The sequence below is a fragment of the Anser anser genome (genome assembly GCF_964211835.1).
Source record: "Anser anser genome assembly, chromosome: 6".
Lineage (NCBI taxonomy): Eukaryota > Metazoa > Chordata > Aves > Anseriformes > Anatidae > Anser > Anser anser.
This window is the reverse complement of record NC_139726.1, coordinates 13476687-13502093: the sequence shown is the minus strand read 5'-3', so window position 1 is coordinate 13502093 and position 25407 is coordinate 13476687. Positions and strand designations below refer to the sequence as shown.

Here is a 25407-nt window from a genome sequence, read left to right as displayed (position 1 = left end):
AGCAACCTCTGCTCAGCAGCTCCTGCCCCAGCCCTGCGACTCTCACCCAAGTCCAGGGAAGCTGACAGCACCGAGTGCTTCCAGGGTTTTCAAGGAGAGTACTTCACTGCAAGCAGCACTGGGTACGTGATAGGGGCCCAGAACAAGGCACTGCATGACTTACGGCTGACTTCATCAGGCTACAGCTTGATCCTTAAATCCTCTAGGTACTTCACAAGACTGTTACTCAACGCCTGCTGCCTTCAGCCTCACAAGCAGACAACAAATACTGAGCATCAGCATAGCTCTCCATGACTCATTTTTTTTCTCCTTTTTAAATATAGCATCCTATAAATGTGGATGCATTCAGAGAAATAAAACTCATATTGTTACTGTTCACCACAGAACCAAAACAGAAGATTCCAGCTTTACATCAGTTTCCTTCCCCCCTACAAAACACTTTGGGGCTCCTTGTGAGGCCAAGATGGAGCGAATGCAGATGTCCTCTGCCCAGGAGCCCAGGCAGCTCAGGGACACGGCACAGTGGCAGCAGGTGGGCAGAAGGCTTCAAAGCCAGCCCAGCCGCTGCCATCAACTCTATCCAAAAGGGGACACCAGCAGAATTGGCCCTGAGCACAGGAAAAATGGATTTGTCCAGAGGAACAGAGTTTTGATAGCTGTGAGGCACCTTGTGCCAGCATCAGAGAAGCTGGGCTCACTGAAGCAGCAGAGGTGACACCTCCAGCTAGGGGATGTTCCCCATTCCCCATCTTGCCCCAGACACACATCTTCTCCCTCCCTGCCTGCCCAGGCTTGACCTTTCCTCCTTAGAGGAGACAAATCCCACCTTGTCCAGCTGAGGAAACGTCCCAGACTGCCTCAGAAGCATCAAGGAAGAATCTAACGGGTAGAGTATGGACCGAAGCTTGGTGGTTTTCAGTGGAATTGAGACCCAGTCTCAACACTCTCCTGCCTGTCTTCCTGCTGACTTCTCTGTACGATCCTTTGTGCTGTGTTTAGCTTCAGCAAGTGCTCCAGTTCCCCAGCTGTAGAAGTGCGATAAATAGCAGGTCTCTATCTCACAGGTATGTTGCAAAATAAATAGATTTTGTGTTACTAGTGTTCCAGGAATGCTTTAAAAACTGCACCACAAGTACCAAAAGTAATCCATCACTGCTGAAAAAGAAACCTAAGACTGAAAGCAAATTAAGTCTTAACAACGCAAACATAAGTACTAGAGTACGGAAGACTGTTTTCTCAGTTTATCTGTTGCTCTAATAACCGTGTTTATCCTGGTGACTTGGACTGTTTCGATCGCATGCTGTTTGAATTCAGTGCACCAAGGAGCATCTGAAGAAATGCATGTTTTACTCTGTCTACAGCGATAGCCAAGATATCTGCCATCCTTCTAGCTGTCCTACAGATGCAGCAGAAAATATATACCTTCATCCTGCTGTCAGGTGACAGAACATACGAGAGAAGTCCAAGTTGCAAAAATGTAAGATTACCCATGAGAATCTATTTTCCTCAGTAATCTAATCCTTTCTTCAAGCTCCTTAGTTAATAACTGAAATAAGTAGAGTGGCAGAGCTGCCACACTTGTCCCAGAAACTGACATTTTTAAAGACATGATAACAGAAGCCCTTTCTTAAACTTTCAGGAGTATGTGTGGCTTAGAAAGCTGATTCCTATTTAAAATAATGACTAAGACTCTCAGGAATCCAACTCCCAAAGTCACACAGGTAGTTTTGAATATGTTACCCTTTTAGAGTAATTATGCTATCAAAGTTCCAGTCAAAAGCTGATGAGCGTTACTAATATATGCCGATGAGTGAGCTTGTATGTGAAAGACCTTCTTGCTTTATTTACACTCCAGTAAATCAGAAAGCAAACCAAGACTTATTTTAACGGGAGACTTGACTCCAGGACACAGCGAGGTTGACCCACACCCAGGGAGCAGGTTTATGGCAAACTGGTTCTGAGCTGATGCAGTTTTTACTCATTTTTTTTTTTTTGCTTTAGATGATGGAAGCTTGCAGTAGTTGTCTAGCCTTCAGTGGCCTAACACCAGTCACTACATCAACCAGAAAGCTGGTCCAGCATGTCTAATCATTACTAGTTACCATTCAGATGTGAAATAGTCCCCAGCAAGTCCTCAGCGACGCTCATCTCTGGACCCTGAGCTAGGCAGATGCATTCAGGAGCTGGCTGGGAGACAGAGCAATAACCAAACATGGAGAGAACAGCTCAGCAAGCCAGTTGGGGGTATTCCCCCCATATTTGGGAAAACACATCAGTTTTCCCCTCTACAAAATAAGATGCCCACTTTTTTTTTTTTTTACAACTTTCTTAAGCTTAGCAAATCAATACAGGAACTGTTGTACATTCAAAAGATTAGCTTTTTATGAAATTATGTGGAATTTGGAGCCACAAAGAAGGGTTAGATAGTGGGGGAGGGTGAGATGGTGAAGAAAGATAAAACCATTTCCACCACACCACATAACTTTATGTACTTGGTACAACATTCTTTCCAGAAGCAGACCTTCAGGAAAAAAAACAGGCATGGCAAAACAAGCAGTATGTTATCTGGGAGAAGGTGAAGGGGAGTCAGCACACTTTTCAAGTTGCTCTATAGTAGTTGTAGAAAAAAGTAAAAAAGTAGTTTGAGATTTCAATCTCAAGCCCATCAACAGCAAATTCTCAGAGACAGACACAAACAAGGAAGGTCAGTATTTAGCCAAAAATTAATAAGCAGCCTTATTTGTAGAAGCAATTCTGCTGGCCATTTCTGGCCGGAATATAAGCAGCAGAATGGAGAATTCAGTCCCAGAGTATCTCAGATACAGAGATGCCTTCTTTAGTATCTCAGCATTTGCTATATTTACGCTCCCAAAACACCCCACAAAAAACAAAACTACTGCATTAGAAAGAAGAGTGGGTTCAATGAGAGGCAGATTCACAGTTCCAGATATCCACGTATAAGGGTTAGAGATCTCAGCCTACCTGCCCACAGGCAGTCTGTGACAGAGAATGCATCTGGAGGCAGGCTTCCCATCTCTCCACCTAGCTCTGAACCAAGGGACTGCTCTCTGTGATGAAACCTGTACAGCATTAGCCATCACTTACTGAAGAACTAGTGTCTGAAGCGGTAAAGCTGGTTGGAGGGTCAGCAGTAAATACGACAACTACTTAAAAAAAATACAACAAAAAACAACTGTTAACTTTCCCCAGACCTACCCACCCCCCCTCTTCCCTCAATGACTACTTCAGTAGATATATTTTTGTATAATTATTTCATCATCTAGGAGCAGGTGGCCAGTTTGCCATCTCTCTATGCAAGATTTCCATATGTATTACTCCTCCGCTGACATTTTCTCATACATACATGCATGGATCAGCAATTGCTCCGCTACATTTTCAAACAGAAAATAAAAGAGTCATAAATCTCAAAAAAAAAAAAAATAAACCAAGCCAAGAAATCCAGCCTCCTAAGCTACAGCTGCTCATTTCTCCCCTCTATTCAGAAAGAGCCAGTCGTGGCTTACTGCAGATGTCACTGAAGTTGATGGACTTGCTCTGGATTTACATTAGGAACACTCAGGATACGACCCACTGCACTGTTGGACTTTCACTTCCCTATGCAAAAAACTACATCCAGTGACATTCAAATAGAGCAAACAGCCTGTACGTTTCTCCCCACTATCTTCTATCAAGTCCCTTCTGTAGACAACAGGAAGATGCAACAACTCCATCAAGGAGTGGGCTAATGTTCCTCCCATCTGCCAGTCCCACGCTTGTTCTGTTTTCACTTGGACAAAATCCCCCCAGCCCCTTCTGCTTTACATTTTATTAAATTTGGATGTCTCACACACCAAGAATAATATCATTGATTTTTGAAAGGTCACTTTCAAGGCACATTTCCATATCTGTTAAGACCACTTCTCTTCCTCAGCCCTGTCTATGGCAGTATCTTGAAAGCCTGAAAATGAATTCCATATTTTCCATAATTCAATCTGTCCCCTCAGCCCTGATCTACTTATTTATGGCAGCGAGGCTTATGCAAATACTAGTCTCTTGTGCCTCTTTGTTCTTGTGGATCCATGTTACTAGCCAGAGCTGGAGTCCCCTCTGCGCTGAGGGCTGCACATTGCCACACAATCCCTCCCTCCTCCAACCTACACAGGTAAGGGATGTAAAGGGAGGTGCAGTTGCACAGAAGTTACAACACTGAGGCAAGGACAAGAGCAGCTCCCACACACAGTGGCAACACCACGCCACAGCCCCAGCACGGACACAGAGACCGAGCAAGACAGGAGTGACAGCATTGCAGAGCAAATAAACGAGCCAAAACCAAATAAAGACCAGTCCAGTTGAAGTCTATATCCTAAAGCTTTCATAGAGCAGACTAACTCATCCTAACGAATTGCCTGACCTGCACGCAACAGGTCAGCAGGGGAACGTGGCTTTGTAAGCAGGGGAGGTGCGTAGAGACTCCTGGCTTGAATCCAACCATACAGAGAAATTTCACACCCAAAGAGGGAAGATAAAAAAAAAATAAAGGGCAGAAACAAAGTCAAACAGCTTTCCTCAAGGAGCCGTGCAAACTTAAGAGCAGAACAGAGCAGAGCTTGTGCTCTGATGGTCCCAACAGTGAAACACCCCCAGGCAGCCACCGACAGCACATGATGCAAGCTGAAGGGCCGCGCAGGTCTAGGTACAGGACACCATGCCAGTCCCCAGCTAAAGAAGAGCACTAAGGAACCACAGCATGATGGCAGCGATGATAATGGCTCATCATTTGTCCTATACTCACTTATCCTCACAGTGCCCTCACGTACTGCTTTGCCAATGACAACACGAGCACAGGTACAGGGCTGCTCCTCCTCCTCCTGCTGCTGCTTCCAGTCCTGAAATACCAGCAGGTCTCTATCATGTGCCAAAGGTGGTGTGGGGAGAAGGAAAGAAGTCCTCTCTACCTGCCAGAATACGCAGTTTTATTCCTCCTTCTTGGTAGCCTCAGTTTAAGAAAAAAATAAAAAAAATAAAAGCAACCAACAAAGGACAAAAAAAGAAAAGCCACCACCCAACCCAACACACAAACACACACACACAAACCTCAAAGAACTCTCCCCATGAAAAATGCAAGCTTTGTTTCTGTAATTCTTAGTTCCTCTACAAAGAATCTCGAGCTGGTAAAAACACCCACCGAAAACTTCAGTAAACAGAAACCGCCTTTCGCATCAGTTCTGAAAACAAATGCTGGGCCAGCTCCGATCCTGCTGCAGCTGCTCTGATTTGGGAGTCATGCTAGTGGGGTGCTTGGCCCTCTGCAACCCGGGCTACACTCTGCACTGTATGAGGTATCTCCTGGGATGGAGGAACAACATAAAAGCAAGTCAAACAAACTGATGCAGACCTATGATATGAAGCACGCCCATTCTTTGGCTACACAATTATTTTTAAAGAGATGCTGTTACCTTTGTGTTTCCAGGCTGCAGTATACACAAAGAATTCCCATCTCTATTAGGCAGTCCAAAGCCATACTATTGAGAGGGTTTTGTTTTTTTTTTTGAAAAAAAAAAAAAAAAGCTATTACTCCCTCATCTCCTTGACAAACCCCTGTCGTTTCTTTTACCTACCCGTAGCTTTTCTTAAGCTAACGGGACCCCATTTTTACAATGACCCTAACAGATTCTGAGCAACAGAGAAGCACCTTCATAAAGGAAAATAACATGACAGCTTACCCAAGCAAACTTAGGCCTTTGAAATTTATCTCTCTTCTGCAGAAAGGGCCTGAGCTAAACAAACACAGAAAGCACATCTATACCCAGGTATGACTACAAAGTTGATGCATTAGTGCCAACTACTGCATGAACGACAGTTTCCAGATGAGGCATACATACCTGTAGTCAGTAGCATCCCTTTAAGCCTGCCACCAAAATCCTAACTTTAGATGACTCACACGATAACTAAGGAGCTGATGGCTTAGACTTCCACACTTTCATAACACTAAGCAACCAATGCAGAAAAGCGCCAGCTGATGCGCGCAGAAGCGCTGCATTTACCTGTGCTGGGAGAGCCTCGCTCGGGGGTCAGATCCTCACTGCTTTGCTCTTCTATCAAAACCCCAGTCTCCACCCCGAGCCGCCACGGGGTAAGGTCCCGATGCGCTGCGTAAAGTCATCAGATCCGCAGAGAAGGGTCCCAGGGAGCCGAGGTGCAGGATGCTGAGCCTGGTCCGCCCAGAGCCTAACTCTAGCTTGCTCCTCAACTTTCGGCCAGCCTGGCTTTTAGTTTCTCTGCCTGGGAACCAGGGTTTCCAAACACCGCTTCCAGAGATCTTGAGCCGTCGGATTGAAAAAGAAAAAAAAGTTGCAAGCTTTCTTTCTAATCCCCTGCAATCCCAAACACATGAGCTGAAAACGCCTAGTCCTTCAGCTGCATTTCAGCTGGTTTTCTTAAAGCAAAGAATATAAGACGAAAAAAAAAAAAAAGAAGAAAGAAAGAGAAAACACCTCCTCCTCTCCCTCCTTCTTTGTAAGGAGAGATAGCATCTACATCTTCCTCCGAGAAGCCTAGCAAACGCTCGAACAAATGAATCTGGAAGCTTTCACAAAGTACTTAGTGGTCCAAAAGCACTTTTAACGCAAGATAAGAGATCTCGCAATCCCCAGATTAGAGCATGCGAAGGGTAGGAAAGTAAAAGATAAGCTTGCATCTGAAACCGCTGGGGGTGGGGGGGGGAGAAACCCAACAAAACGCAACAAACCCTGAACCGACAGAGAGGTTTCACTGCACAGAGCCCCCTCCTTGCCGCCACACGCTCGGGAGGAGGAGAAGCACCGACCCCCAGCACCCAACCCCACGGGCACCGCTCTCCAAACCTCGCCCCCTGGGGCACGAAGCGGCCCCGCCACCACCGCCCCTTTCCCCCAACACCCGGCTCCACCCGGCAAGAAGAAGGACCCGGTGGGGAGCGACACCCCCCCCCCCCCCCCCCGGGGACCCCCCCTACCGCCCCGGCTGCCCGTCCCGTTCCCCCCAAAACCCCCAGTCCCCCTCCCCGCTGCTCACCGGGGCCGCGCCGCGCCCTCAGAGCCCGCCCATGCCCGCCGGGAGGCGGCCGGGCAGCGCCGCCCGCTCCCGCCCCGGCTGCCGCGGCGGGGGAGCCCGCGGCCGGCCATGGCTTATATCGCCGCGGCGCCTGCTATAAATAGAGCGGCCCCGCCGCCGGGGGCCGGGCCGAGCCGAGCCGGGCCGGCCGACACCGGAGGGAGGGCTCCGGGGTAGCGGCGGGGCCCCGGCATCGGCTCCCGGGGAGTGAAGGGGGGGGGGATGAGGGGGTGGTTTGGTTTGGGGCGGCTGCTCCGCTTGGGGCTCGGGGGCACCGGGCGGCCGTGCCCAGGCCTCCGGCCCCGCTGTGGGCCCGCCCGCCTTAAGGTGGATCGCGGCGGAGGGACCTTAAAGAGGCCGGGAGGGTGCGGGAAGAGGGGTTTGGGGGTAAATTAGGGGGGTTTTGGGGGGGGGGGGTCGTGACTGACATTGCCCCGGCGCCACCGGGTAGGCGCGGGGTCGCTGGAGGGGCTTCGTGCACGGTGGTGCCCGAGGCAGGAGGCCTCGCCGAGTCCTGTCGCAGTTCACAGAATTTGTCTCAGATGAGGCTTGAAGGCAACGCGGGGCTGCCGTTTGCTTTTCTGACCTCCTCTTCGTGCCCTCGACTCTGGGAGACAAAAGCTTCGCGCCCGCGCCTCGCCTGCAGGTCCCTTTGCCACCTCGCACCTTCCTGCTGGTGGCTGAAGGGAGCTGAAGTCCTGCTTCTGCACAAGCACTCGCCCTCGTGCACGCGCTGCTCACACCCGGGATGTGGGCAACAGTGGTGTGAAAGCGATCCGTGTGAGCCCGACAGCTCTGCCCCTGTGTCAGAGCAGCTTGGGCACGATCCTCAGACACCCCCAGAGCATCTCGGGGGGCTGCGGTCCAGCACCTGGCAGCTCTGGGCCCTGCCCTCCGCGGATGGGAGGTGGCGAGGGCTCGGGGTAGCCTCAGCGCTGTTGTGCCCTGGCCTTGCTGGTGCTCCCCAAGGCACAAAGCCTCAGCTCTTCGAGTCCGTCAGTGCTAGGTGAGCTGGGTGAGCCCCGCTCGTTTCGTTGAAAGAGGGCCTGAACTGGTTGGCTTTTGTTACGAAGTGGAGCAGCCGCGCACACATACTGCAGCGAGCTGCCTCCTTCACCTGTAAATTCTTCACTAATCTCGCTCCATCTCAAGGCACGGAAAACGAGTCCAGAAGAACCCCCTGTAGGCTTTTCTGACTGAACCGCAGGACTGAGACATTTTGTTCACATGAATCAACAGCTTGGCTTGCAAGGCAAGGGTTTGTCAACAGCGCTCTCAGGTTTGAATGTGAATTTGGTGCAAAACCCAGCTCCTCTTTTTGGCCACAAATTTTCCTTGCTGGACAAAATGTCTCAGTTTCCTCAGGGCAGACTTCTGTCAGACCTTTTACGCATGCAGTACGGTGACGGAGGTGTCCAGCTTTGAGCAAACTTTTTGTTGCCCTTAGCACATCTTGCCATGAACGAGGGCAGCACTGGCAAACCTGCCTGTGAGCGGTGCCCTCCGCAGGTGAGCGGTGCCTGTTGGCGAGCCACAAAAGTCACCAAGTGCTGGGGACACTGCAGTCCTGGGACCAGTAGGCCAGAGGTTTCCAACTTAGATCTTTAAATCTGAGCATCCAGTTTAGTAATCTGGCATCTTAAACAGATTTCTATTTAGAGCAGACAAACTTCTGCTAATGTGGAGGTACCTGCATTTCCTAACCAAGAGTAGCCCAATATTCAGACACCCAGATCTGAAAATCTTGGCTGTGTTTCATACCAACTTCAGTAGCATTTGAGAAAAAAGCCCCGTGGCCTGGCTCCCGCACTTAGGTCTCCTGGGTATCCCTCAGTTCTCAGTAGTCTTCCTGCCCATGTGAAATGCTGAAATTATGTAAGGAGGAAAGCCAAAAACTCCTATTTCATCTTTCTTTCAATTCCTGCCAGTATCTGGAGCGGCATTAAATGTCTTGTAGCGCGTATTAGTTAACAACTTTGCTACAGGGGAATTGCTGCTGTGGTTGGGCGCTTACACAATACAGCTCCTATTTAAGTGCATTTTCGCATCCTGCTGAGTCACCCCAAGGAGCCCTCAAACAAAGGGTTGCCTTCGGTTTGACAGCAGACGCGCTGTCACGAAGAGCTCTCCTGCACCAGCCCTCCCCGTCAGGACATGAGTGCAGAATGGGCAAAACTTCAAACTTGGGAACTTTATGCAAAGCTAAAAGAAAAAAGCGCCTTCACATTTCAGCCAGCGTTTTACCCCGTGCAGCTTTAAGCACATGACATTTCCAGTCTGGTTCAACATCCCTTAATAGATTAAAGTGATCGTACAGTCTCTGAACTGCTCGGGTCAGCCTGTACCTCAGGCAAACCGTCTCTAAGAGGACGTATTATCTGTACAGCGTAACATTTCACTCTTAGGGCTAGATGGCGTGGCTCTTTCCTGCCCCACGTTACAGCTGAGCGGGTTAATGCCGTGCAAACCACACATGGCCTCTCGGCTTCTTCTGCTAGTGGCTGCCCTGCAGGCTGGCGGGGGACACTTCCCTTGCCTGCCCCTGGCACGCTGTATGTTGAGCGGAAATCTGCAGCGGGTGGCTGCAGGCACACAGGCTTTCACAGCATGGCAGGGCTGTTTGCACAAAATAAGCGATGTTTTCTCTGCAAGGGTAAAATTTTGTCTGTAAAAGTTCCTGCCAGTATAGTGCTGCCCTTACTGTCACACAGCCAGGGATAGTGCCCCATCCCTGGAGGTGTTCAAGGCCAGGTTGGATGGGGCTTTGAGCAACCTGATCTGGTGGGAGGTGTCCCTGCCTGTGGCGGGGGGGTTGGAATTAGATGGTCTTTAAGGTCCCTTCCAACCCAAACCATTCTATGACACTATGATAAGCGGTCACTGCAGAGAAGGCAGAGGATGGAGATGGGGTCTGGGGGCTAGCGGTGGTACTCTCATGAGCTAACCCAAGGCATCGCTGCCTGGAGGCCAGCTGGGTTGTGCCAGAGCAGGGAGCTGTTCCCAACTACACCCCGCAGAGACCCTTGTGGCATCCTACAGTGGATCAGGTGGTGCTAGAACAGAGCCCCATGGGCCTGGCCTTGGGCATTAAATGTGGAGATGGGCATGAGGAGGCCAAAGCCTGAGGCCTGCCTGATGGTCCAGTCTCAAATGAGAAGCAAAGGAGGTTGCGGTGCTCCTATGACATGCCAGATGGCTCCAAATCTGCATGAAACCAAAACGATACCTTTGCTCTCACTGTAAATCCAGTGGGTAAGAGGTATTGGAGCACTCCTTCAGGCTATGGACAAGGAATATCACTGTGCATCTATGGACTTGGAACAACTGAACTATAAAAAAACATAGCTTAAACAGCTGAGATTTGTTTCAATAAACTTCTCTGTGGCTGTTGGCATGGACTGAGGTAAAGCTACTTAGCAGTAGAGGACATCTAGTGATATTCAGATGTAACTACATAAACCCGGTAAAAGTTCATGTGTGACTGCTTAAAAGATGCCTTGGCTAAAGATAGGATACAGTACGGCTGTAACAGCTGCAAGAGGGCTGTGACAAGCTGACCATGCAGCACCCAATATAAACGGGTCACGAGGGAAAAGTCCCAGAAAGGCTTTATATGTATATATATTTATAATATACCATGTAAATATATATATATATATGTGCACATATACTATACAGAGAGCAGAAAGCACTGGGGAGCTGGTGATGCTGCACCTTTTAGCAAGAAGACATCACAGGGAAACAGCTCTTTAATTTCTGCAGCAAAGACCCTGCAAGCTGGGATACAGAGATTAAAATCAGTAGTTTTCTTTCAGGACTCTGCTCTTATCTCAATTTGCCTTTCATGTGACTCACCCTGAACACACACTGAAAACATCAGCCTCCCGATCAAGATTTTTTCTTCTCTCCTAGTACAAGAGGTGAAACCTTTCTCCATACCCTTTTTCAGCCTGCTGCTCTTTGTTTTTTTTTTTTAGGAAGGATCTGCAGAGTCCTTTCCCCCACCCAGTTTATTTATAACAGGGGATTATCTGGAAATATTTTTCCATACTTATTCCAGACCTGGGATGAGGAATTTGGCTGCAAAACAAAGAGACTGACAATTTGGTTTCTAGAGAGACAAGGATCAGCAGTGCTTTATAGAAGAACACACTTCCCTACGGAAATAGACTCATTTCATCTGACACTTCCTGTGAATGGAATTATTCACATTAAGATTACCATTAATTTAGGAGTAAGGGATTCACATTTGAGGCTTTACTATCTTGCACTTACTTCCATGTCAGATGCACCCAGTTTACAAGTGCTGAGGAGAGGTGGGACCTTGTTATTCCTAATAAAACTCAAGAAAAGTAAGTTTCTGCAGGCCAGATTAGATCCTTGGGAATAGCCGTGCAAACCTACAATAGGCAAAGGTTCGCAGTTTAGCTGCCTTGGTTTGCTTCAGCTCAGCAAACAGGTCTGATGCAGGAGCTGGGTGGTACCTGGCTATCAAACGATGGCAGCAGACCAGGACTGGGAAGAAGCTCTGACCAGTGCAAGCACAGAGCAACCACAGCCTCAGTGAGTAGTAAGACAAGAGTTTATTTCTCTTACAGAATCATTTTTCAGGGTTGAACTGCACATTGTAAACCTAACCCTGGAAGCCCTTTCAATGAGAACGGATTATTAATTGCGAGTGCAGATATGTACTCAAATTGCAAAGGAAAGGCCACAAAGAGAACAGAAGAAAAGGCTGTATTAGCTAAGACAACACTGTAAAAACTGCTGGTTCTTGCACCCTTCATGGATTTGTTTTATTTATCAATGGACTCTATATTTAGCAATCATAAGAGCAGAGTGCAGAGCAGCCCCGGCTCCTTGCTGGCTCAGGGGCGCTCCCGAGGGGGCTGGTGGCTAGCAGAGGCTGGCACAGCTCTGTGCACTGCGATAGCTGCTCGCACAAGGCAAGAGTCATTTCTCCAGCACACTGAGTCATTGTAGGAAGGAGACCGAATCTTACCCAATTTCCGAGAGCAGAACAGCTCTAAGCTCTCTTGTGATGAAACAAAAGCTGGCAGAGCACATGCTGTTATGTAGCAGGCAGGGAGGCCACTTGAGACACATTCAGGAGGTCTTCAGATGAGCAGCAGTAAAGGACACTTCAGAGGCTGAAAGCTGCTGGTGTTGAGCAGGGAAGGCACAGTGCAGCTGCTTCAGCACTGGAGAGTCGCAAATTAATGTATGATGTGAGTTTTAAGGCAGAGGAGATGAGGAAATCAATGACCCAGACAGAAGGGGAGATAGTGCCAGATGAAGCCCGATGACGACATTTCCAGGCAATTTGTTCACACTGCTGGGTGAGCTGCTTGTGGAGAGATGGAACAGATTAGAGACGACTGCATACACTTTGCCCAAGAGCAAGACCGAGACATTTACAGTTGCAAGGGCCTCTGTGGCTGTGCTGTCTTCACACAGAAACATTAATAACCAATTCCTTTAGCTATCAAAGAATTAGCTCCGGCTGACTTTACCGTTTCAGCATGTAAAAAGGCAATTACTTTCCCTTTTAGTAATTTCAAGCAATATGCAATGTTACAGTCAGTTGGGTGTTCACTCACAAACACAGTCTCATGAAAAAGGCAGGCTCTCAGGGGAATTTGAACCTGAACGAACACATGTCAACCAGAACACTAACAAAACTTAGCTATTAAAAACTTATTCTAAGAAACATTGCAGTTGCCATTTAACTGGAAAGAGAACGACAAGGGCTTCTTACATTTTTCTGGCAGCGCAAAAGCAGTCGCAGTGTGCTACCCTGCAGAGATCTAACATCAAACAGGAAGCAAAAGCGGCTAATCTGTGTAGTTAATTTGTCTAGTTAGTGCTCAAGTTTCTGGTCAGACACTCACCGCATGTCAAGAGCCGAGGCAACAGAATTAAGCATAGGAGAAAGACAAGTGGCCTGGACACGGCCTGCGTGCTGAACACAGCATGGCACATGGGAAGTGGGGTTATCTATTAACATTACTTCAGTTTTAGTGATCTCAATTGCATACATACAAGAGAGCTTATCTTCTTGGAGTGCTTGAGCCTTAAGAAGGGCAGTTCAAGCATCACACCTGAGGTGCAGCACCATGGCAGGCACTCAGGAACACACCGTGTCTTTGCCTCCAACTTGAAGTACCAAGCAGGGAACACACACTGAGCAGTGTTCTGCTGGAAGACCTGTAGCAGCTGCATGCAGTTGGTGGTGACTCTGTCCTGCTCTTCTCGGGCACCTCACTACAAGTTATTTATTATTTCCCTGTCTCATTTCAACCATCTCATTTGATGACCTTATGCATCTTTTTGCCTGCCTCAGTATGGTTTGAACACAGGGGAGATGATCCCCCAAGAGATGTGAGACGGGCTCAGCATGGAGCCCAAGAAACACTAAAGCACAAACCCGGGATTTCCCAGATAGCTGTCCTTGCACCTGGAGTTTATTTCTGCTCCTGCAGCAAACAGGCCACAGATGTATGTGCAGCAAGCCGTGTGCATAGGCAACCCTCTGCCCATGCACTCAGGAATTGGCAGGGCTAGTCTGACCTGCCACTTACTGAGGGTAATACCTTAATAAAGCAGTTGAGCTTGTAATGGCTGTCAGACCTACAGTGGGGCAGGGACCCTGCTCTTTATTTGGCCTTATTGGCTTGTATACAGAGCAGAATGCTGTAAACAGAGCTATAAATACTCCTGTGCCCATTGCATACTCGAGGTCAGAGCAGATGAGCATAATAATTCCTTCTGGCTTTAAAAATAAGCTATGAATCAACGCATTCATTGCAGGCTGAGTATCCCTGGAATGAGCCTGATGGTGCTGCTCCAAAACGTTGGCATTGCCGGTGAGAGCATTGTTGAGAACGACGTACATGGTGGTGAAAAGCACAGAAGGGGGAATGAAGCAGCCTGATCCCTAAAACCCACTTCTGGTAGGAAGCAATTCAGCAGAACACCTGGATGCCAAACCTGGAAATACCTGTTGGCTTGAAGAAATATTTATAACCCTCTGAACGGCACTGACCTGTCAGGTCACATCCCAGATCTCTCTGCTGCATCTTAGCCTCCATGTGAAACTCACCTTATCAGCACATAGCTGAAGAAGCAGGACAGGTGAGAGGAATGGGAGCTGATCCGGAGATGGAAAGCCAAACCTCAGCCCTAGGCAGGGCAGCATGTCCTCACTGCCAGCACGTCAGAGAACACAAGCCCAGAGAACGCAATTGGGGGGGCAGGATGCATCCTACTGAAAGCTGCCAAGAGCAAAAGCCAGTGCTTTTCAAACTCCTTCAAGCCCAAACTTCCTACATAGGGAAAAGTGCCATGGATTCAAACGTCTGCAGAATTATATGACGGCAGAATTCAGCCTTAGCCAAGCCCATCCTCCCTGCATTTTTTATGGGGAAGCCGTATAGTTACACCTAGAAGTGATGCACCCTCTGATCTCACTTTGGATGTCCCCTGCAGGGAGACGCTTCTTGGACTTCTGAAAGGCAGATTTATGTGCAAAGAACAACAGTCTTCAGTAACTTCTTGATGCAACTGGGACAAACACTACAGTAGCAAATATTTTTGTAGAAAAGCATTTCAAAGAGATTCTCCCTTGGATTCTCATTCTGATTCATATTGCTCTTCTCCCCCTGCTTTCTAACTTTACAAACATTTCTCTGGCTGAATAACATTTTTGGTCCACTGCCTGTTGCAATCAAGGAAAACCTTTCTATTGACTTCTGGGACAGTTAGGCCCAGCTATTAGTGAAACATAAAAGCATTCAGACCCCACACTACTGGGACTGTGTGTGTAAATGGCATTACTTCCCTCCTCCTGTGGTTGCTCATGAGATCAGGACACAAAGGCAGCCTGTCTTTTGGGAGCCCTCTTTCCTTTAGAAGCCTGTTTGCCTTTCTATCTCATAATGACAGTGAGAAATCCTTAAGGGTTTTCTATCTCCCATTCCCCAGCGGAGAGCCCCAGCAGGCAATGGCTTTGTCAGGCAGCATATTAATGAAACAGAAAACATGACCTGAATTTTTATAGCTTGTACTTAGCAGGTCATTTACTTGTCATGAAAAGGGACATTTTGCATTGGTTGCCAATAATAGCTTCAGAAAAGCAAGCACTTAGCTCTCATGTTTAATTCCCATGAGCAGGAAGGGAGAGAGGAGACCCAGAGCTACCTCCTTTCCCCCACTTCACACTGGGATATTCCAGCTTTGTAGAGCCCTCGCCTAAAATTCAGTTGCAGGAATGGGGGTGCATGGGTCACCCCCTTACGAGGCTCACAAGTATGGCCAAACTGAGCCCAGGATCCCAACCCAGAGCAGAAGGAAGAGAAGGAGGAGGGTTTCTCCCATATGTGAGCTCTGAGACTATTTGTCAATGGCAAGAAAATTGAGTCACAATATTATTCCATTAATTCCTTCTTTTCCTACAGCTTACTTCAATCCAAGTCTTGTTGCCACCTATACAATTAATGAATTCAGGGATCACAGAATATCCTGAGCTGGAAGGGACCCACAAGAATCATCAAATCCAACTCTTGGCTCCACACAGGACCATCCAAAAATGAAACCATGTTTCTGAGGGTGTTGTCCAAATGCTTCTTGAACTCTGGCAGGTTCGGTGCTGTGACCACTTCCCTGGGGGGCCTGTCCCAGTGCCTGACCACCCTCTGGGTGAAGAGCCTTTCCCTTACCCCCAGCCCGACCCTCCCCTGTCCCAGCTCCATGCCATGCCCTCATGTCCTGTCGCTGTCCCCAGAGAGCAGAGCTCAGCGCCTGCCCCTCCGCTCCCCTCGTGAGGGAGCTGCAGGCCGCCATGAGGCCTCCCCTCAGCTTCCTTTTCTCTAAGCTGAATCCTAATTAAGATCACATGCCCATTTTTTGGAAGATGTATAAAACTTAAGGCTGGTGCTTTCATGCCCTCACAAATCAGTAGTACCTTTGTCCATCACTAATCAACAGTGCTGTTGTTGGATAGTCCTTCACTCCAAAAGAGCCAGGTGTCAGAAGACTGTCCTAAGAGATTGCGCCTGGCCTCAGGAGGTGAAGCAGACCGAACATAGCAGAGGAGGTGTGAGAGTACAAGGTGGGAGCCAGGGCTGCTGACATGGTGCTGCCCTAACTCGTGCCATTCCACACACTTCATCACACATTTGTGTCTCTGAGGTGCATATCCATGCATCTGTCAGGCTGCTCTGACTGGTGCCTTTCACATGCAAAACATCAAACTGACAGACTTGCCTCCATGTAGGGTCTTTAAGACCTTGGTATCTAACTGTATTCACCAGGGCAGGATCATTGAATTACTGAGTGCACTCAGTACAGGATATTTAATAAGTGCATGAAAAAGCTACCGAGAAACAGAGATCATGACCCTGCTTCTACTTAACCAGTTTAATTTTAAATAAAAAACTCTAAAGAAAAATTTGAAGGGACCTGTAAACATGGATAGCATGTCTCATCAGATTAATTACAGGACAGAGTGCATTTCAGATATTGATCTGGGTCTGGAAAGGTTTTAATAAGATTAGTTAGGAGTTACTAGCACAAGATGGAGATATTCATCTAGTTCATAGCTTTGCTGAACTCAGGGTACTTACACTAAACAGAACTTCAGCCCTTTGAAATCCCCAAGCTGAAACTACCATGAGCTTTACTAACATCAGTAAATGATGCCTCGCAGGAATTATTACCTCATTTCACGTATGGGAAATAGGAAAACAAAGGTGCTCTGCCCCGCAGTTTTGAAGGTGGTTGATAGAAAACCTTCACACACAGCAAATTTTAGAAGGAGACAACCTACTCACTGCTCAGTGCGTCTGCTAGGCATTAGGGTCAGGTCACAAACAAACATAGGCTCTTTATTCAAAACAGGACTGCCTTGAAATGGAAAGTCACTAAAATTGCATTGTGGTTGGTACGAGTTAGCTCCTTTTTTTTTTTTTTTTTTTTTTGGTGCTTCCCGAAGGGAGTCAAATTTGGAATAGTTTCAAAGACAGACTAATCGTTTCAGCCTGAGGAGTCACTGCTCACATCCAGAAACCACGTGGAGATCTTATGGGGATGCTGCTTGGATTTTGCCACTCCTCCTGTTTCTTCTTGCTGCCAAGTTCTGATAAAAGTAAATTATTTCTTTTCAGAGGAAAATCAATGATATGTTGCCTGAGTGAACAAGGACTCAATCCTTCTCCCCCGAGTGCCTCACTCACCAGGCTGGGTGGAGGTTATGGAAGGCTGTTTATTTTTACAAATCTGTTCGCAAGAAATAATGCTGAGGGGCATGGGACTTTGGTGGTAGTCTCCTGATGAAGGCTCCCAATGCTCTAGGAATCTCTGCTTGTATATAGTTGCAGAGATGCATGAAAAGTTGCTTGTAGCATCAAGGTTCCACCTTCAGCATACTGATACTCTGAAATCCATTTGGATAAAGCATGTTGCTTGCATGGGTCTTGATATCCGAGAACATAATCTTTTGAATTGTGTGACAGTCTGGGTTCCAAGGAACAACCTAAAGGTGTCCTGAATGAATCCATGGAGGCTGCTTGCACTGATAAGTTTATTTGATCTGAACAGATGCTTTAGCATGTTCCTGTAAATCAGATTGCATGCTAATTCAGTCCCTGGACTCTTTTCTACTCATATGTCACCAAAATTTCCAGTACGCCATATTATCTATGCACCTTTAGAAAACAAATTGTTTGCTGTCAAACAATTATTTTTTTTCCTTCAGAACCCAGACAAGATCCAAACCAGGAAGATCAGAAATAAAAGGCTCTGAAGTGGGCTATTAACCAGGACCTATGCAGTCACCCTCAGTTATGCAAAGATCATGAGGAATTACACAATTTGTGAGCCTAAGCAGCATTCTTCAAGCAGGTAAGTATAGAAAAATGAAGTCCAAGTGACATTTGGGGACATATCATAACAAAGTGTGAGAAAAAAATCAGTCATTTGGAGGAAGAAAATAAATGCTGGGTCACGTGGGCAGGGGGTCCTAGTTCACTCAAGGAAGTAGAGATCCACTAACGGGAGTGGGAAATCTAAGACCAGAGAAGATGGTCTGGACATGATAATATGCAGGTGTCAAGTTTTAAAATGTTGTAATTAAAAGAAGAACCTCTGAGGAAAGCAGAAAGTGACAGCTGACTGAAAATAAAATACTTGGAAGAATACAGACTCAGACACAGAATAAAGGGATTTAAGGAGATGACACATCCCATGCACTTGATCAGAAAAAATCTTCAAGAAATAGTAAGCATTCTTCTGTGACCTGTATTTTTTCTGTGGGAGTTAAAAAGAAATAAAAGAAGAAAAAAGACTGACTCTCAATTGTGTTCAGGGGAGAAAGATCTGATTGTGTTTTTCTCCTAAGAAATTAAGCTAACAAGGGATTTTGATTTGAAAGGAAGAAAGGCGATCCTCTTTGCTTTCAGATTAAATACCTAACAATGGCACTTCTGCCTGGAGTGCTTAAAATCTGTGGAAGTGCTCACATGTACACTAAATCCACAGGATTTATCTCTCATAGGTTGAGACTGCACAGGCTGGGTGAAGGCCAGCAGTTGGGCACCCCCCCGCCCCAAAAGCTCCTCTTTCCTCCTCCCACTCTCTTTTTCAGCTTTGATGTGAAATCACCGTTTCCAGGATGTGTTCTTGGAAGCTCAAAATCTGATTTTAGGGGAAATCCTCCTTCCAGGATAAGCTGTTTCCATGGGGATTAAACATTTCTGTTTCATTTTTGTGCTAGGAGCTTCCACAGAAGATTTACTTGCCTGTGTTTATGCCACTAAAATGATAAAGAAAATATGATGATGACAGAGGTAAATTTATACTCCCTCCATATAGAATTCAAGGGGAAGGGGAAAGCATGCCATATCAAAGTGGCTTGATTTTATGTAACAAATCCAAATGTTTTATGATTATGGAATGATCTGAATATACAAATGTATGAGAAATTGCTAGGGATCAGTCTGAATAGGGTCAAGTCTCCATCTCCCTACAAACATTCCTGGAGAATGACGTTAGGCATTAACCACCAGCTGCAATATTAAAAAACAAAACAACAAACACCAACCAACCAACCAACACACATGAAAAAACCAGCCCCCGATGCCCTATATATCTGAAGAGTAAGGTACGAAAACAGGTAGTAATGGCATACCTAAATAGGGTTTTCCCATCTGATTCTTCTTGCACTAGCAGAATCTCGCTCCAACCTGAATTCTTCAGGTATGCAAGATTCCCAGAGAAACCACTAAGAGAATTCTGGGGCAGGAAGGTGGGAAAACTTGTAAAAAAATTGTACCTTGGATATCTGGAGTCACTCCACTTGTGCCTAGAAAGGACAAGAATGTCTTGCCCGTGCCCTTTTATACTTGAAGGAAAAGCTCCTAAACTGTACATAACTTAATTGTGCCACTTCACCGTTAAAAGTTTATCTTTGATGCAGTTTTTCCCTCTGCTAAGTAGATTAAAGAAACCCTTATAAAGGCAAAGCACCCAATTTCAGCATAGACTACTTAATCATCTCCTGAGTGTCAGATAGTTATTTGCATACCTTGGCAGGGCTTTGGTCCTATTCCATACCTGCCTATTTGCAGTAGTCTGAATAAGACCAGATTCTTGCAGGTTGGGTGTTTCCTTCACATGTTCCCAAACTTGGTAAGTGAAACCAGTTGTGAAGTCTATGGGGTAAACTCTCATTTGCTCTTGTGTCTCCTCAGATGGGCTGCATGATTAGAAATCTAACTAGCATACTACTCTCAGGATGGTGTCTCCATGTCCCCATGAGGAAGCACAGACCCAATCTGGTCCATGTCAGAGCCAGATTAGCCGTGAGCAGGCAACTGAGCCATGCAACAATCCAAGGCTGAACACTCATTTGGCACTGCTGACTCCCATATGGGTGCTTCTTCAAGACAATTCTCCAACACAAGTACTGTTGCTTGTGTCATTCATACCAGGACAAACCCTGCTTAAAAATGATGATGGAAAACACTCTCAGACTTTAAACAAGACTTGAAGGACTTGCTGTAGTCCTGGAGCTGGTCAAAGAGTGATCAGAAAAGCTGTGTTTCTTTCACACAGAAATACCATTTTCCCAACGGAAAAAACATGCAATAGGTTTCACCAAGAATTCTCATGCTTTCACTACACACCTTCAATACTTTTTCCCTCCAACATTTTAACAACAGCTAAGGAGATCCACCTGGCTGCCTTTCTCCTACCTGTCACATTAGGAGTGGGAAAATAATGAAAGATGCTTCCCAGACAGCTGTGATAGCAAGTAACTTGCAAAGGAAACAGGACTTTGAAAACACAGAAGAGACTTGTCTGATCCCCTCCCTATATCAACCTGTCTGGGAATCCAGCTGCAGCATCCATCCACCTTTTCTGTTGGCATGTCAGCCTTTAAGGTACTCAGTAAGATGCTGGGTTTGGCACTGAAGAGAAATCAAGCACTAAATGAGCTAACTCAGGCAGCGAGGAGAATGAATGGGGAGATCCTTGCTTCCAGCTGTTTTGCTGTGTGCTGGCTCATTCACTTAGTGATTTATCATTTGTTGCTGGTGGAAGAAAACAGGAGCTCCAGTCCATTGCTGCCACATGAAGAGCAATGGGAAAAGCCACCTCTGTAGACTGTCTGTGCCACAGACCTTCCCACTGCTGCTTCTAGGATCAGAGCACACTTGCAACTCACTGCTCAAAGACTGAATTTGACACCATCATTCTTTTTAAGAAGCTTTAAAGCTACTTCATTCTCTTTAGCAAGTATTGTTACTTTGAAGAAATTCAGTTCTCAAATTCAGCTTGTAAAATTAATCTCACCATTTCCCCCAACCCCTGTTACCAGCTGGAATAAAATATACACGCTGTTTTCTTGATTAAAAGATTGTTGCAATCAACAATGAATGAACAACTGCTCATGAGGGTAAAATTGAAATGATCCCTGATGTGAGCACATGAGCTGTTACAAATTTTTCCATGCTGAGCTTTCAAAATAATTATAGTAACCCTGCATAATTCAGCTTGGGCTTTATTGTATTCCACATCAAATCAAAACCAATAATGGTTATTTCTAAAATAGCAGTATTGCTTCAGTACAACTCACCTAAATAGAATTGGTTCTCTCAGTGGGTTTTCTCTTCCACAAAGAAATGCAGCGTGATTTACAGTTACAGTGAAAATTGGCCCATTGATGCAGTCCTATTGCTGGTACCATCAATAACAGGCTCTGCTGTCAGAGATTCACCTAGTTAAAGATAGCAGTCATCCAACACTTAATACACAAGTGACACACCAAACCTTCCAGCTGCTCTCAGAGTACATCCTGGAGATGCTTGTTTTTTTCAGATCTTCTCCTGTCCTTCCACACAAAAACAGCTCTGCCAACTGGATCCCAATAGCCACAATGGCCTGCTGGATCCTGAGTATTCATAAGAAAAATGACCAAATTAGAGGTCCACGTCCTGAGATTTGGCTGGACAAAGAAATCAAGAATTTTATAGCAAAGGAGCAAGATCAAATTAAGCTGGATTTAAATATGTTTAAATTGTTGTAACATATAAGTGGACAAGTCAATGATCAATTGAACAAAGGTTGGAAGCCCTAGAAAATAATTGGAAGAATTTTTACTGATGGGTATTGAGTTAAGGAAGCAGAAATGGGAACGAAGGAGGCAATCATCTTATCAAGCTACTAAACTGTTGGTAGAATTATTGGGTGAAAGTCTGACTCATGAATTGGCGTGTCCAAATATTCGCCATTAACAGGAAATTTTATCTCTGTGGGGTTTATCCTGGCAGGGAATGGCAGTACTTGAGTGACTTGCTGCAAACTGAAGCTAGATAAGTTTCAAAGAAGAAACAAGGCAAAGTATTCTAAATCAAAGTCAGTGTTTATCATTGGAACAAATCCCTGATGGAAAGGCTGGATTTTCTCCCATTTGTGCTTTTGTATGGAGACAAGATGCCTTTGTATAAGATCTCAAAAAAAACCCACAGTTTTTGACCTTAAAATAGGGGAACTTGGTAAAATTAGGATCATCTGTAATACAATGTTGTTCCTTCATGAAAGGCTTCAGCTTTGAAATAGGTTTTTGTTTCGTCCCAGCTACAGAAGTAAAGCTTTCAGGACTCCACAGTCCCAAGGACAGAAAAGAAAGATTCCTCACAACAATTAGTAGGCCGAAGCCTGGGGCTGATCTGCAACATGGGGCCCTGGTTCAATCCCTTCTCTGTCCAAGCTGGTGAAAACATTTGGACCAGGCCCCATTGTTCTGTGCCGTCCTTGTTTGCATAATATAAATGCTGCAAAGAAGTTTCTTTAAGGCAATAGTTATTACACTGAAGTTATTAAATAGTAACAAATTCATTTATTGGGTTTATTAAAATAATGTTCATTACAAAGAGACCCATTTCAGTTTTGAGGAGTTGGGTGAGCGTGAAGTGTGAGGAGTTTCCTCTGCAGTTCTACATGGTGTCAACAGGCCTGTGATGTGCCTCCATTACATGGCCTAGTGGCCACAGACCTTATTCTTTCCAGCTTTAGGCATCTAGGAAATTAGATCTTATTAATGTGTTATATGAAGCTTAAAGGTAGATACTCTATTATTAGCTTAACAAGGACAATCAAGAAAAAAAAAAAGACAAGTAGCTCTCCTTTATTTCAGCTTGAAATAAAAACAAAACTACATGAGGTTTCCCAACTGGCTATTTAGTTACAGGAAACGTGGAAGGAGGAATTGCCTTTAGTGTGAGGAGCACACATATTTTACAGAACCAGGGCCCAAAATGAGACTACTACAGTCTGTTCAGTAATTCATTAGCCGATATGGTGTGGAAATCCACAATGGGTCAGCCATGCTCAGGCTCACGAGGGCTGGTGGGTCAGGAAGGATTCCCAGCTCTCTATCAGGTCCTGCCAATTACTTTGCAGCACTCTGCAGGCTTCAGAGGAGGTAGGCCAAGCCCTAGAATGTGCATTACACTGCCTACTAAGTGTGGCTTGCATCCTGAAGCCAAACTGGACAGATTTCGGGCATCAAGGCAGATGCTGCCAACCCCAAGGTTTTTGAAGCTTAAATCGTTACTGAAGGCCTGTGGATATTTAGGCTTCGTGTACTTAGGCCTGTTCTTCCTGAAACGAGATTGCTCGCTTTCCCTAGCTGGTGCAAAAACCAAGCAAGTGAGGACACTAAGTGGAGAGTTGTATAATAACACCCGCCTGCCCGAGGCAGCTTCCCTAAGCAGTAAGAAGCCAGGAAGAAATACCTTGATTTTAGCAGTCATTGGAGCCGCCAAGGACGAGACCAAATAGCGAAACAATTGCGCAAGTATTCACAAGTGCAGCAGTAGCACTGCTGACCTCCAGACGAGCACACCAAGATCCTGCTCAAGCTTTGTACAAAATAAATAACAAAATTTGATACCCCTGCCACATGGTAAAAGCACCGTCCTTCCATGCTTCAAGCCTGGTTTCTTCATGGTAACTCAGTGCTCTGGCCAGCTTAATTCACTGAGTCACCCCAATGTGACATCATTATAAGCGTTGACTTGTACATCTTAGAAGTAGTGACTACGCTATTGTTAGCAAAAAGATCTTCTAGCACCTTCTGGTGGTGGGACTCTGAAAGGACCTTTCCATCAGCATCAGCTGGAGGAAAAGATGCCTCATCCTTCACTGCTAAGCTGCAGAAAAGTGATTTTCTGGGAGAAGAACATGGAGTAATTGGCTTTGTTACTCTAAAAAGATATTTAGATAAAAGACATCCATATTAGATAACAGGAAGCTGAAACAATACCCTGACGTCCAATAGTTTTAAATACTTGGAAAGTATCCGACAGAAAAAAATATATATATGTATTTAATCCCTGTTTTTTCCCCCATTCCTTCACCACACCGGCTGTTTTCACAGCAAGCTGTGACAAGAACCTTTCTCTCACCCTTGTTGCTGCAACATATCTGAGATAGCATAAGAGGTAGAATAATAAGTCTGATGAAAACAAAGATTTTTCTCCTCTCTGCCACAAAGAGTTTTCCCAATGCTATTATCATGTTTTCAAACTCTGCTAACCATTTTAAAATTAGGTTGCAAACAATGGTTTTCAGAGGGAAATCTCTGTAGCACATAGGGCATTTGCTGCAATGCTACTAGAAATAAAACCATAGTCTGAACACATTCAATTATTCATGTGTTCACAAATACAGGACAGGCAGGCTCAGAGACTTCAGAGGTTCCATCACCAGTACTGTCAAGCTCCAATATCATAGAATCACAGAACAGTTTGGGACCTTAATTCCAACCCCCACTTTTCTTGGGCAGGGACACCTTCCACTAGACCAGGTTGTTGAAAGCCTCATCCAACCTGGCCTTGAACACTTTCAGGGATGGGGCATCCACAACTCCTGTGGGCAACCTGTTCCAGTGCCTCACCACCCTCCAAGTGAAGAATTTCTCCCTAATGTCTAACCTAAATCTCACCTCTTTTAGTTTCAAACCATTACCACTTGTCCTGTCCTTGTCTGCACTAGCAAAAAGTTGCTCTCCATCTTTTTTATAAGCCCCCTTAAAGTATAGAAAAGCTGCAATAAGGTCACTCCAGAGCCTTCTCTTCAAGCTGAACAGCCCAGCTCTCTCAATCTTTCTTCACAGGAGAAATATCTGTCAATGCATTGTCTGCCAGATGCACACCACCTTTCTGCTATGAAGAGGCCACAGTTTTATTTATCAAATATCTATGGAAGTTCAATGAAAAAACAAAAATAAAAAACTAGGTTCTGACAGAACTGTGCCAGCTATCAGAGACTTCATGGCATGTTCCTGCAGGCACTGGGGCTGTCACTGCCACGCCAATCCCTTCTCAGGGATGTATCCATTAGAAGGCCAACTCATGAAACATTTATTCTGCATTAATGTCACATACTGTACACTTTTCTCTCCCAGACCATAAAAAATGCAGTGTGCCTCTCTGCCTTCAGTTAAGTGAATTGTTTTGCAGTCAGCTGGTTAACCTTTTCTTCATCACCCCCCACTTGAAGATGAATTTCTGCTGCTTTACCCAGTTGAGAGGGAACCTGAGTATTTAAGGCACCTTACAGTAGCATAGCACTTCTGTTGGATGAACTTCTTTCACAAATGTTGATATTAGATATCCGTGAACAATGAAGCAATGCAAGGGACACTAAGGGTCTTCTATTGAAGCCTGGAGCATACCTGGTTCATTTGATGTCCATCTGGGAGAGGCTGATGAAAGGTGGAGATGTCTTCTCTTAGGTCTTTCTGAAGTGCTG

General features: G+C 45.8%; 1 protein-coding gene across 6 annotated transcripts in view; it reads right to left on the bottom strand.

Moving 5' to 3' along the window:
- The window catches only part of MRAS (muscle RAS oncogene homolog), a 41163-nt gene extending 33891 nt beyond the window's left edge, over positions 1 to 7272 (bottom strand). The window contains exons 1-3 of one of the 6 annotated variants that reach the window (XM_083840975.1): positions 7054 to 7265; positions 6045 to 6319; positions 4793 to 4955 (exon numbers count right to left, since the gene is read on the bottom strand). The gene's annotated coding sequence lies outside the window, so the exon portion shown is untranslated. Of the gene's footprint in view, positions 1 to 826; positions 1026 to 2102; positions 2188 to 2982; positions 3081 to 4792; positions 4956 to 6044; positions 6320 to 7053 lie in introns of those variants that run through there. The other 5 variants (XM_083840974.1, XM_083840979.1, XM_083840976.1 and 2 more) reach the window with 5 other exon arrangements.
- Positions 7273 to 25407: the final 18135 nt, after the last annotated feature.